General features: G+C 38.7%; 1 pseudogene; it reads left to right on the top strand.

Moving 5' to 3' along the window:
- LOC128055704 (ribonuclease H2 subunit B-like) overlaps positions 1-14,612 on the top strand; it is a 113,754-nt pseudogene extending 99,142 nt beyond the window's left edge.
- Positions 14,613-15,081: the final 469 nt, after the last annotated feature.

Genomic DNA, 15,081 nt, shown 5'->3' on the forward strand with positions numbered 1-15,081 from the left:
TCTTAGCGACCTCATGGACTGCAGCCTACCAGGCTCCTCCATCCATGGGATTTCCCAGGCAAGAGTACTGGAGTGGGGTGCCATTGCCTTCTTCACTCTTTAAAACTACTCACTAACAACTTATTAACAGTGCTAATTTTTCAGTTAATGTGTACCATTACCTAACTGTATTGCAAAAGATGAAAAGAAATTTTTCTAATAAAGGGCATCATGATAAATTTTCATCAATGTGTTCTTTGTTAATATTTTACTCCTAGGATTGAGAATAAATTATGATACAAATAATTGACACATTTTTATTAGGATTATAAAATTTATCTTGGCCTCAAACGTCATGAATTGTATAGATTCTCTTAGAAATGTATCTATGACAACATGGGGATCCTTCTGTTTTTCATTTTTACTGGACTTTGTCATTCTACATATTCTTCAAATTTCTATACTTCTGTCTTTAAGGTTGAAATTTTCCCCTGCATATATGCTAAGAGTCCTTGCTTCTTTCTGACCTACTTTATTGCTTCCCCTTAGTTAGACAATATAACATTGTAGTTGTGAGAACTTACTCAGGATGCCTGAGTGTGAATCCAGCCTTTACCACTTAACTAGTGCCTAGTTTCCTTTTCTGTTGAAATTGAGTATTAAAAAGTTTCTTATGAGACTTGTGAAGACTAAATAAACTATTACATGTAAAGTGCAAAAAAGAGTTCCTGGCATGGAGTGAACAATTCACCAAGCAGTAATTATTATTATTACTAATAATAGTACTTTTTGACTTCCTATAGATTTGAGAAATCCTTTCATTACAACTGAGCTAGTATATCATGCTGCTGGAACTTTTCCTGCAGAAGCCAACCTAAGAATTCACCCCAAGAACTGTCTTTAAAATATTGTGAGTGTAGGTGTTGCCTGTGTCTTTGGTGAATTTTACAAGTAGGGTCAAAAGTAAAAGTATTTCAGCCCCTAGCATTGCTGGGGAAGAGTGAGCTGAACTCTCAGTCATAAGCTTGGTATTTCATAAGCATTAACTCATGTAACCCTCAGAATGGTAATATCTTTGGATTAATATCACTGTACCTATTTTACAGATGAGCAAACTGAGATGACATCTAGGTGATGAAACTAGTGTGAAACTCAATAATCAAAGCTATTTTTTTCTAAATTATTCTACCATAAAAATTTTATAATAAAGTTACAGATTTTACACAAACATAAATGATTATTTGATTAGTAATCAAATGTATCTTATGTTGAGAGACAATATGATTTATACTCTATTTCAAGTAACTTATTTACAAGGTTAGGATTTAATTATTTTCCACCTTTACTGAGATATAACTGACATATATATTATTGTTTTATTCTCTTCAACACTATAATTTTAAGAAATTTATTTTCAACAATGCCTTAACATTTAGTTTGGAAGAGGGTTGAAACTGAATAAAGCATAATTCTCACTTTTAAGGAATGTAAAATATTCTGTAAAATTAAGTGTATCAAATGATAGAAAAGACTGATCCCATAAGAAAGGCACAATCATGGTAAAATCAGCTAGAATTTATTTAGGGCCTAGTTTATGGCAGCAACTGTGTTAAGAATTTAAAATTTTCTTCTTTAAACCTCAACCTAAAATATGATATAAGTATTACTGTATCCAGTTATTGAGGAACTATTGAAAAATAGTGATTAAAGCAGGTACTTCAAAAACAGAGCCAGGATTCAAACACATTCTTAAAGAGATGGGAATATCAGATCACCTTACCCACCTCCTGAGAAATCTGTATACAGGCCAAGAAGCAACAGTTAGAACTGAATATGGACAACAGACTGATTCAAAACTGGGAAAGGAATGTGTCAAGGCTGTATATTGCTACCCTGCTTTTTTAACTTATATGCAGAGTATAACATGAGAAATGCCAAGCTGCATGAAACAAAAGCTGGAATCAAAATTGCCAGGAGAAATATCAATAACCTCAGATATTCAGATGATACTACATTTATGGTAGAGTGTGAAGAGGAACAAAACAGCCTCATGGTGAAAGTAAAAGAGGAGAGTGAAAAACGAAGATCATGGTATCCAGTCGCATGACTTCATGGCAAATAGATGGGAAAACAATGGAAACACTGACAGGCTTTATTTTCTTGGACTCCAAAATCACTGCAGATGGTAACTGCAGCCATGAAATGAAAAGATGCTTACTTCTTGGAAGAAATCTATGACAAACCTAGACAGCATATTAAAATGCAGAGACATTATTTTGCTGATGAGATTCCCTGGTAGCTCAGCTAGTAAAGAATCCACCTGCAATTCAGGAGACCCTGGTTTGATTCCTGGGCCAGAAAGTTCTGCTAGAGAAGGGATAGGATACACACTCCAGTATTCTTGGGATTCACTAGTGTCTCAGCTTGTAAAAAATCTGCCTGCAATACGGGAGACTTGAGTTTGAATCCACAGTTGGGAATATCCCCTGGAGAAGGTAAAGTATTCTCCCGTATTCTGGCTTAGAGAATTCCATGGACTGTATAGTCCGCTGGGTCTCAAAGAGTCAAACACAACTGAACAAATTTCATTTTCACTTTTTTTCCCTTTTATTTTGCTGACAAAGGTCCATATAATCAAAGATATGGTTTTTCCAGCAGTTATGTATGGATGTGAGAGTTGGACAATAAAGAAAGCCGAGCACTGAAGAATTGAAGCTTTTGAACTGTGGTGCTGGAGAAGACTCTTGACAGTCCCTTGAACTGCTGGAGATCAAACCAGTCCATCTTCAAGAAATCAGTCCTGAATGTTCATTAGAAGGACTGATGCTGAAGCTGAAACTCCAATACTTTGGCCACCTGATGCAAATAACTGATTCATTGGAAAAGACCCTGATGCTGGAAAAGATTGAAGGCAGAAGGAGACGGTGACGACAGAAGATGAGATGATTGGATGGCATCACGGACTCCATGGATATGATTTTGACAAAGAACTGTGTGTTCTCCATGAGGGAGTCTGGCGTGCTTCAGTTCATGGAGGCTCAAAATGATGGCCATGATTGAATGACTGAAGTGACAGACTTCATGGTTATCTTCCTGTTTACTGTGTGTAACATGGAAAGGAGATATCATAAATGTGAAATATTTATTAAATGCAGAATTGAGTGAAACAGTTATGATGACTGTAATTCTCATTAGTTTCATATGCTGCCTGATTATGAAGTTAATGCTTTTAAAATAAATGCATTAGCAGCCACTATTGATGAAATTATGATATTTTATTGTGCTGTGATAGACAGAGTGCCTGATGAACTATGAACGGAGGTTCGTGACATTATACAGGAGACAGGGATCAAGGAAAAAGAAATGCAAAAAAGCAAAATGGCTCTCTGAGGAGGCCTTACAAATAGCTGTGAAAAGAAGAGAAGCAAAAAGCAAAGGAGAAAAGGAAAGATATACCCATTTGAATGCATAATTTCAAAGAAAAACAAGGAGAGACAAGAAAGTCTTTCTAGCAATCAATGCAAAGAAAGAGAGGAAAACAATAGAATGGGAAAGACTAGAGATCTCTTCAAGAAAATTAGAGGTATCAAGGGAACATTTCCTGCCAAGATGGGCTCGATAAAGGACAGAAATGGTATGCACCAGACAGAAGCAGAAGATATTGTGAAGAGGTGGCAAGAATACTGAGAAGTGTACAGAAAAATTCTTCATGACCCAGATAAACACGATGGTGTGATCACTCACCTAGAGCCAGACATCCTGGAATGAGAAGTCAAGTGGGTCTTAAGAAGCATCACTACAAACAAGGCTATTGGAGGTGCTGGAATTCCAGTTGAGCTATTTCAAATCATAAAAGATGATGCTGTGGAAGTGCTGCACTCAATATGCCAACAAATTTGGAAAACTCTGCATGGCCAGAGGACTGGGAAAGGTCCTTTTTCATTCCAATCTCAAAGAAAGGCAATGCCAAAGAATGCTCAAACTACAGCATAATTGCACTCATCTCACATGCTAGTAAAGTAATGCTCAAATTTTTCCAAGCCAGGCTTCAGCAATGCGTGAACTGTGAACTTCCAGATGCTCAAGCTGGTTTTAGAAAAGACAGAGGAACAAGAGATCAAATTGCCAACATCTGCTGAATCATCTAAAAAGCAAGAGAGTTCCAGAAAAACATCTATTTCTGTTTTATTGACTATGCCAAAACCTTTGACTGTGTGGATCACAATAAACTGTGGAAAATTCTGAAAGAGATGGGAATACCAGACCACCTGACCTGCCTCTTGAGAAACCTGTATGGAGGTCAGGAAACAATAGTTAGACTGGACATGGAAAACAGACTGGTTCCAAATAGGAAAAGGAGCATATCAAGGTTGTATATTATCACCTGCTTATTTAACTTATATGCAGAATACATCATGAGAAACGCTGGGCTGGAAGAAGCACAAGGTGGAATCAAGATTGCCAGGAGAAATATCAATAACTTCAGATATGCAGATGACACCACCCTTATGGCGGAATGCGAAGAAGAACTAAAGAAACTCTTATGAAAGTGAAAAAGGAGAGTGACAAAGTTGGCTTAAAGCTCAACATTCAGAAAACTAAGATCACGGCATCTGGTCCCATCACATCAAGGGAAATAGATGGGAAAACAGTGGAAACAGTGAGAGACTTTATTTTGGGGGGCTCCAAAGTCACTGCAGATGGTGATTGCAGCCATGAAATTAAAAGATGCTTACTCTTTGGAATGAAAGTTATGACCAACCTAGACAACATATTAAAAAGCAGAGACCTTACTTTGCCAACAAAGGTCCGTCTAATCAAGGCTATGGTTTTTCCAGTGGTCATGTACGGATGTGAGAGTTGGACTATAAACAAAGCTGAGCTCCGAATAATTGATGCTTTTGAACTGTGGTGTTGGAGAAGATTCTTGAGAGTCCCTAGGACTTCAAGGAGATCCAAGCAGTCCATCCTAAAGAAGATCAGGCCTGAGTGTTCATTGGAAGGTCTGATGTTAAATCTGAAACTCCAATATTTTGGCCACCTGATGCAAAGAGCTGATTCATTTGCACTTGCAAAAGCCCCTGATGCTGGGAAAGATTGAAGGCAGGAGGAGAAGGGGATGCCAGGATGAGATTGTTGGATAGCATCACCAACTCAATGGATATGAGTTTGGGTAGGCTCCGGGAGTTGGTTTTGGACAGGGAGGCCTGGCGTGCTGCAGCTCATGGGGTCACAACGAGTCAGACATGACTAAGCAGCTGAAATGAACTGAACTAAACAAGCATGATGGCTTATTTACCCTTTTCAATGCTTAAATATTTGAATACACAAGTTTACATTTATTAGACAATTTACAGAGAGCTAAAAATGAATCAACAGCAGGACACATAGTGTTAACTATACAAAAGAGCTATTACATGTGGTTTTTGTAAGGAACTGAGTAACTCACGGGAAAGACAGGACTTCAAATCACATACACACACACAAAAAGCCTTGCTTAATGGCCATCCACTTACACAGAGGAAAATGGCTGCTTATAAACCAGAAAAAAAGCCCTTACCATACACTAAATCTTCTGACTGTTTGATCTTGAGTGTTCTACTGTTTCACTAATGCTGGAGAAGCTGAAGTTGAATGGCTCTAAGAAGACCTACAATACCTTGTTGAACAAACACCGAAAAAGATGTTCTTTTCATTATAGGGGACTGGAATGCAAAAGTAGGAAGTCAAGGGATAACCTGAAATAACAGGCAAATTTGGTCTTGGAGTTCAAAATAAATCATGGCAAAGGCTAAAAGAGTTTTGCTAAGAGAACACGCTGGTCATAGCAAACTCCCTCTTCCAATAACACAAGACTCTACACATGGACATCACCAGATGGTCAATTATGAAATCAGATTGATTATATTATTTGCGGCCAAAGATGGAGAAGCTCTATACAGTCAGCAAAAACAAGACTGGAAACTGACTGTGACTCAGATCATGAACTCCATATTGCAAAATTCAGAATTAAATTGAAGAAAGTAGGGAAAACCACTAGACCATTCAAGTATGACCTAAATCAAATCCCTTATGATTATACAGCAGAAGTGACAAATAGATGCAAGGGATTTGATCTGATAGACAGAGTGCCTGAGTAACTATGGACAGAGGTTTGTGACATTTTACAGGAGGTAGTGGTCAAGACTGACCCCAAGAATTAGAAATGAAAAAAGGCAAAATGGTTGTCTGAGGAGGCCTTACAAATAACTGAGAAAAGAAGAGAATCTAAAGGCAAAGGAGAAAAGGAAAGATATACCCATTTGAATGCAGAGTTCCAAAGAATAGCAAGGAGAAATAAGAAAGCCTTCCACTGTGACCAATGCAAACAAATAGAGAAAAAAATAGAATAGGAAAGACTAGAGATCTTTTCAATAAAATAGAGATACCAAGGTGATACTTTATTCAAAGATGAGCAGAGGACAGAAAAAGGACAGAAATGGTATGGGGCTAACAGAAGTAGAAGATATTAAGAATAGGTGGCAAGAATATACAGAACTATATAAAAAAGACCTTCAAGATCCAGTTAACCATAATGGTGTGATCACTTACTTAGAGCCAGACATCCTGGAATGCAAAGTCAAGTGGGCCTAGGAAACATCATGACCAACAGAGCTAGTGGAGGCGATGGAATACTATCTGAGCTATTTCAAATCCTAAAAGAAGATACTGTGAAAGTGATGCACTCAATATACCAGCAAATTTGAAAACTCAGCATTGGCCAAAGGATTGGAAAAGACCAATTTTCATTCCAATCCCAAAGAAAGGCAGTGCCAAAGAATATTCAAACTACCACACACTAGAAAAGTAATGCTCAAAATTCTCCAAGCCAAGTTTCAACAGTACTTGAATGGTGAACTTCCATATGTTCAAGCTGGATTTAGAAAAGGCAGAGGAGGATCAAATTGCCAACATCTATTGGATCATAGGAAAAGCAAGAGAGTTCCAGAAAACCATCTACTTCTGCTTTATTAATTATGCCAAAGACTTTGACTGTGTAGATCACAACAAACTATGGAAAATTCTTAAATAGATGGGAATATCAGACCACCTTTTCTGCCTCCTGAGAAATCTGTATGCTGGTCAAGAAGCAATAGTTAGAACTGGACATGGAACAGCAGACTGGCCCCAAATCGGAAAAGGAGTTCATGAAGGCTTTATATTGTCACCCAGCGTATTTAACTTATATGCAGAGTACATCATGTGAAATGCCTGGCTGGATGAAGCACAAGCTGGAACCAAGATTGCTGGGAGAAATATCAATAACCTCAGATATGCAGGTGACACCATTCTTATGGCAGAAAGCGAAGAAATAAAGAGCCTCTTGTGAAAATGAAAGAGAGTGAAAAAGCTGGCGTAAAACTCAACATTCCAAAAAATAAGATCATGGCATCTGATTCCATCAGTCTATGGCAAATAGAAGTGGGAACAATGGAAACAGTGAGAAACTTTACTTTTTGGCCTCCAAAATCACTGCAGCCAGTGACTGCAGCCATGAAGTTAAAAGATGCTTGCTCCTTGGAAGAAAACCTATGACCAACCTAGACAGCATATTAAAAAGCAGAGACATTAATTTGCCAGCAAAGGTCCATCCAGTCAAAGCTATGGTTTTTCCAGTAGTCATGTAAGGATGTGAGAGTTGGACTATAAAGAAATCTGAGCACCAAAGAATTGATGCCTTTGAACTGTGGTGTTGGAAAAGACTCTTGAGAATCCCTTGGACAGCAAGGTGATCCAACCAGTTAATACTAAAGGAAATCAAACCTGAATATTCACTGGAAGGACTGATGCTGAAGCTGCAACTCCAATACTTTGGCCACCTGGTGTGAAGAACTGACACATTAGAAAAGACCCTGATGCTGGGAAAGATTGAAGGCAGGAGGAGAACTGGACAACAAAGAATGTGATGGCTGGATGGTGTCACCAACTCAATGTACATGAGTTTGAGCAAGGTCTGGGAGTTGGTGAAAGACAGGGAAGCCTGGCATGCTACAGTCCATGGGGTCACAAAGAGACAAAACTGAATGACTGAACTGAAATGAACTGAACCTTCAGAACCATTAGAAATAAGTTTGTTTTTTATAAGCCAAAAAAAAAAAAAAAAGATCACTCATTTATATGACTCTTTTTGACATTATTATCATTGCTTACAAAAAATTATATCTGTGGAGTTGAGATCAAAGTGTTTTACAAATATACATATATCTGCAAAATTTACCAGGAAATTTTCCTAAGATAAGTTTACTTCTACTTACAGTTCCAGCAGATATATATTAGAGTTTCTATCCAGAAGTATCCTCTATTAGAAGCACAAGCTGGAATCAAGATTGCCGGGAGAAATATCAGTAACCTCAGATATGCAGATGACACCACCCTCATGGCAGAAAGGGAAGAGGAACTAAAAAGCTTCTTGATGAAAGTGAAAGAGGAGAGTGAAAAAATTGGCTTAAAGCTCAACATTCAGAAAACTACGGTTTTCTACTTCATGGGAAATAAATGAGGAAACAGTGGAAACAGTGTCAGACTTTATTTTTTTTTGGTGGGGGGGGGGGGGGGGCTCCAAAATCACTGCAGATGGTGACTGCAGCCATGAAATTAAAAGACGCTTACTCCTTGGAAGAAAAGTTATGACCGACCTAGATAGCATATTCAAAAGTAGAGACATTACTTTGCTGACTAAGGTCTGTCTAGTCAAGGCTATTGTTTTTCCAGTAGTCATGTATGGATGCCAGAGTTGGACTGTGAAGAAGGCTGAGCGCCAAAGAATTGATGCTTTTGAACTGTGGTGTTGGAGAAGACTCTTGAGAGTCCCTTGGACTGCAAGGAGATCCAACCAGTTCATTCTAAAGGAGATCAGCCCTGAGTGTTCTTTGGAAGCAATGATGCTGAAGCTGAAACTCCAGTACTTTGGCCACCTCATGCGAAGAGTTGACTCATTGGAAAAGACACTGATGCTGGGAGGGATTGGGGGCAGGAGGAGAAGGGGACGACAGAAGATGAGATGGCTGGATGGCATCACTGACGCGATGGACTTGAGTTTGAGTGAACTCCGGGAGTTGGTGATGGACAGGGAGGCCTGGTGTGTTGTGTTTCATGGGGTCACAATGAGTCGCAGACAACTGAGCAACTGAACTGAACTGAATTCATTCTTTATATATAAAATGTATATATGTTTATTTCATTAATTGCATCTACTGTCATATATAAAGTTTAATGAACTTTGTGCCACAGAGCAGAGCACTAGCCAGAGAAACTAGGGCACCTAAACACATCATAGAGGAGATGGATTTGTGGTGGATGATTCTGAGAAGTAACTAAGGAATAGCAGATCAGATTTAATCAGATGCTGTCAAGAATGGGGACCATTTAATGATAGAATTTCTTAATTCACTAATCTAGAGATGTGGGCATTTTTATTCCATTGGAGTTTTCATTTTTAATAAAACATCAACGAGTCATATTAGTCAGGAGAGCAATTTTGGAGATTCTTTTGTCTTTGTGATGTGGCCTTGTTCTTCCTTGTCTCAAACATGGTCATGGTATGGTTTTTCAGCATTTTGGGGGAATAGTATTGTTTGACTGTCAGCAAGCCTATTTTTCACGTTTCTTTAGTAGGTTAGATTCATTTGCTGATTGCCTCCTCTGTGTAACTAAAATCAAACCTAATAATATTTAATCATACAAAAACTGAACAGTAAGAAAAGAGTGGAAAGAGGAAATACTCTAAATGCACTAATACTATACTTAACTATTTTAATTTTGTAGAAGAATAGATATTGTTGCAATGACTAGAAAACTAAGGGTTTTATATAAACTTGTGAATATAACCTCTCAGCATAAGCCTTCCTAATTATCAGAATAATTGAATACAAATAAAGAGACAATATATGAAACTTAAAAAAAACGACAGAAAATAAGAATTAAAATATAAGTAATAAGTGTGTGTGGGCTCAGATGTGTCTGACACTTTGTGACCCTTATGGACTGTCACCTGCCAGGCTTCTCTGTCCATGAGATTTTTCAGGCAAGAATACCAGAAGTGTAAGTGAATGGGTTGCCATTCCCTTCTCCACGGAATATTCCTGGCTCAGAGATCGAACCTGAGTCTCCTGCATCTCCTGCATTGACAGGCAGATTCTTTTACCTCTGAGTCACCAAGGAAGTAATAATATTAATATTAAATACAGCTATTAGAGTAGCATATGCCATTAAGATTTTTCCTGTATTAAAAAGAGTAGATTTTCATATTATATAATGTTATCCAACATCAGTCAGTCAGTTAATTCAGTCGCTCAGTCCTGTCTGACTCTTTGTGACCCCATTAACCTCAGTACACCAGGCCTCCTTGTCCATCACCGACTGCCAGAGTCTACCTAAACTCATGTCCATTGAGTCAGTGATGCCATCCAATCATCTCATCCTCTATTCATCCCCTTCTCCTGCCCATAATGTTTCCCAGAATCAGGGGCTTTTCAAATGAGTCAGCTCTTCACATCAGGTGGCCAAAGTATTGGAGTTTCAGCTTCAACATCAGTCCTTCCAATGAACACGCAGGACTGATCTCCTTTAGGATGGACTGCTTGGATCTCCTTGCAGTCCAAGGGATTCTCAAGAGTCTTCTCCAACACCACAGTTCAAAAACATCGATTCTTTGGTGCTCAGCTTTCTTCACAGTCCAACTCTGGCATCCATACATGACCACTGGAAAAACCATAGCCTTGACTAGATGGACCTTTGCCAACAAAGTAATATTTCTGCTTTTTAATATGCTGTCTAGATTGGTCATAACTTTCCTTCCATGGAGTAAGTGTCTTTTAATTTCATGGCTGCACTCACCATCTGCAGTGATTTTGGAGCCCCCCCAAAATTAAGTCAGCCATTGTTTCCACTGTTTCCCCATTTATTTGCCATGAAGTGATGGGACTAGATGCCATGATCTTAGTTTTCAGAATGTTGAGCTTTAAGCCAACTTTTCCACTCTGCTCTTTCACTTTCATCAAGAGGCTCTTTAGTTATTCTTCACTTTCTGCCATAAGGGTGGTATCATCTGCATATCTGAGGTTATTGATATTTCTCCTGTCAATCTTGATTCCAGCTTGTGCTTCCTCCAATCCAACGTTTCTCTTGATATATTCTGTGTATAAGTTAAACAAGCAAGGTGACAATATACAGCCTTGATGTACTTCTTTTCCTATTTGGAACCAATCTGTTGTTCCATGTCCAGTTCTAACTGTTGTTTCCTGAATTACATACAGGTTTCTCAAGAGTCATGTTAGGTGGTCTAGTTAGTGTTCCCATCTCTTTCATAATTTTCCACAGTTTATTGTGATCCACACAGTCAAAGGCTTTGGCATAGTCAATAAAACAGAAATAAATGTTTTTCTAGAACTCTCTTGCTTTTTTGATGATCCAGCAGGTGTTGGCAATTTGATGTCTGGTTCCTCTGCCTTTTCTAAAACCAACTTGAACATCTGGAAGTTCACAGTTCACGTATTGCTGAACCCTGGATTGGAGAATTTTGAGCATTACTTTACTAGCATGTGAGATGAGTGCAATTGTGCGGTAGTTTGAGCATTCTTTGGCATTGCCTTTCTTTGGGATTGGAATGAAAATGGATCTTTTCCAGTCCTGTCACCACTGCTGAGTATCCAACATAGTATGATATGAACAATTATCTAAAGTATACCATATTTATTGAAAATGAAAAGATGGGCAAAGACATATTGACACATGTATATAATAAGGGTACAGACACAGTGGTCAGATCTAAATATTAAACAAAGGAATTCGGCTCAAAGTTTTAAATAAAGGATTTTTCTAACACTAAAATGTATTATTTACAATGAACATGTCAGTGATGATCTTTTTGTTCACTTTATTATGAAATAATAAGAGCATTCACAAAAATGGAGGAAACCACACTTACAGGAAACATAAATCTAAATCTTTGAAGGGGAAAATTTAGAGAAGACTGTATTGCTAAAATGAGTGCACAAACCAAAATATCTATAGATTCATTGCAGTCTCTATCAAAATGCCAATGGCATTTTTTACAGAAATAGAAAAAAAAATCCTAAAATTATTATGGAATTACAAAAACTCCAAGTAGTCCAAATAATCTTCAGAAAGAATCACAAAGCTGGAGGTATCACACTTAACTTCAAAATATGTCAACATTACAAAGCTGCAGTAGTTAAACCTGTAGTATTCTTGCTCAAAGACATACAGTCCAATACAATAGAGAACCCAGAAATAAACCCATGCATATAAGGACTTCCTGTACTTATGATGAAGTCATCTCCTGGCAAATTCATTGTTAAGTTGAAGATATTCTAAATTAAACATGCAATTATGCATCTAACCTATCAGTCAGGATCAGCATAACTTAGGTTACCTTAAACATGCTCAGAATACTTAGATTATAGTTGGGCAAAGTCATCTAACACAAAGATTATTTTATAATAAAGTATCTAATGTCTTGTAAATAATTCATTAAAACTGTACTGATGGTGACAAACAATGATTATATGGGTACAGAACAGTTGTAAGTGTTTTGGTTATTTCCCCTTGCAACTGCTTAACTTCCTAGTTGCTGTGGCTTGCTGCCACTATACCAAATATCTCTACCCTTGGGAAAAATCAAAATTCAAAGCACATTTTCTACTGAGTGTATATTACTTTCCTTTCATTGTTAAGTTGAAGAATTGTAAGTTGAACCACTGCAACTCAGTGGTTGTCTGTAGAGCCAAGTGATCCTTACCAAGGGTGCCAGAAGTATATAGTGGGGACAAAAATCTGTTCAATAAAGTTTTGGGAAACTTTATTTTCATACAGGCAGAAAGTGAAGAGGAACTAAAAAGCCTCTTGATGAAAGTGAAAGAGGAGAGTGAAAAAGTTGGCTTAAAGCTCAACATTCAGAAAACTAAGATCATGGCATCTGGTCCCATCACTTCTTGGGGAATAGATGGGGAAACAGTGGAAACAGTGTCAGACTTTATTTTTTTTTTGGGGGGGGGGGGCTCCAAAATCACTGCAGATGGTGACTGCAGCCATGAAATTAAAAGACGCTTACTCCTTGGAAGAAAAGTTATGACCAACCTAGATAGCATATTCAAAAGTAGAGACATTACTTTGCCAACTAAGGTCCGTCTAGTCAAGGCTATTGTTTTTCCAGTATTCCTGTATGGATGTGAGATTTGGACTGTGAAGAAGGCTGAGCACCAAAGAATTGATGCTTTTGAACTGTGGTGTTGGAGAAGACTCTTGAGAGTCCCTTGGACTGCAAGGAGATCCAACCAGTACATTCTGAAGATCGGCCCTGGAATTTCTTTGGAAGGAATCATGCTTATGCTGAAACTCCAGTACTTTGGCCACCTCATGCGAAGAGTTGATGCATTGGAAAAGACACTGATGCTGGGAGGGATTGGGGGCAGGAGGAGAAGAGGACGACAGAAGATGAGATGGCTGGATGGCATCACGGACTCGATGGACGTGAGTCTGAGTGAACTCCGGTAGTTGGTGATGGACATGGAGGCCTGGTGTGTTGTGTTTCATGGGGTCGCAAAGAGTTGGACACGACTGAGTGACTGAACTGAACACAAAGAATAAAATTTTATCTTTTGATTACATCATTCAAAAAAGTAAAAATCGAGTGGGCTGATGGCCTGAGCCTGGCGCTCAATTTAAACACTGAAAACCTGGCTGCTGGTGGACTCCGGAAACGAAACGACATTCGCCTGGCAGGCCATGCTGCCTGCGGCGCCGCGCTTCCCTGAATCGACCCTTTTGCCTCCATTTGCCAACCTCCTCTTGCTGAGCCTGCGCTCCAAGGGCTGAGGCCTGCAGCTGAGAGACAGAGGAGCGGCATGGCGGGCGGCGAGGAAGGCGGGGACAGGACTCGCGCCTGGTAGCACGTGTTCCTGCTTCTGGAATATTTAAAGGATGCGTCAAAGAAGATGAAAAGTGGGCTTGTGTCTATAAAACTGGCTAACCCACGTTCAGGGGAAGGAGCCATTTACTTGTTGGATATGTGTCTACCGCAGCTGTTTGAAATAAAAATTTTCAAGGAAAAAAAAATCTTGGTTTATAAATGATTCAGTTCAAGCAGGAGGTTTTCTTCACTTTGCCACATCTATGGACTCTCTACTTCTCCACTACCTTATACTGGCCAATAAAGAGGTAAAGTTTCAGCCCCTGGATCAAGTTGTGATTGATGACATATTCCTGGATTGCAACTTGTTGGTGAAACTTCCTGAATTTGAGAAGTTACTTGGACACGTGACAGAGGAGAAAGAAATAGACAAGAAGAAATACTACAAGTACAGCAAAGAGAAGACATTAAAATGATTTGGGGGAAAAAAAAAAAAGGTTAATGAGACTATGGCAGCATTAAAAACCAATAAGGTAAACGTTAGTGCCAGGGTACAGTCTATTACGTTTTTCTCTAGTGGCCAGGTTTCCAGTGACAAGGACGAGTATTATGTCCATTATGCCCATGGTCTGATATCTGATACATCCCTAAACAATTAAGTGATAACTTGTCTAAATATTTAAAGCTTCCAGAACCTCCAGCTTCAGTGCCAAACCCTCCATAGAAGAAAGCAAAGTTATCAGATAAGCCTGTAGAAGCAAAACAATATTACACTAAGTTTAACTGTAAAGATTTCAATACCGTGAAGAAAAATAGCAAAATGACCACAACTCAGAAGGCTTTCGGAGAAGGAAATGGCAACCCACTCCAGTGTTCTTTCCTGGAGAATCCCAGGGACAGAGGAACCTAGTGGGCTGCGGTCTATGGGGTTGCACAGAGTTGGACACAACTGAAGCGACTTAGCCGCAGCTGCAGCAGAAGGCTTTGACTAAAGTTGACAAAAGTGGAATGAAAAGTGTTGATTCCTTTCTTGGTGCAAAACATGTTAAAAAAAAATTGGAATGATTTGGACCTTTGAAAGTGAAATTGAGCAAAAATATCTGCTTTCTTCATGTTCTACTTTCATCCTTCCTCCTTGCCACCGTACTTCCGAACCCTTAATTACCACTTTTTGAAAAAAGGTAGGATGAGAG

The sequence above is a fragment of the Budorcas taxicolor genome, chromosome 11, assembly GCF_023091745.1.
Source record: "Budorcas taxicolor isolate Tak-1 chromosome 11, Takin1.1, whole genome shotgun sequence".
In the NCBI taxonomy this organism is placed as follows: Eukaryota; Metazoa; Chordata; class Mammalia; order Artiodactyla; family Bovidae; genus Budorcas; species Budorcas taxicolor.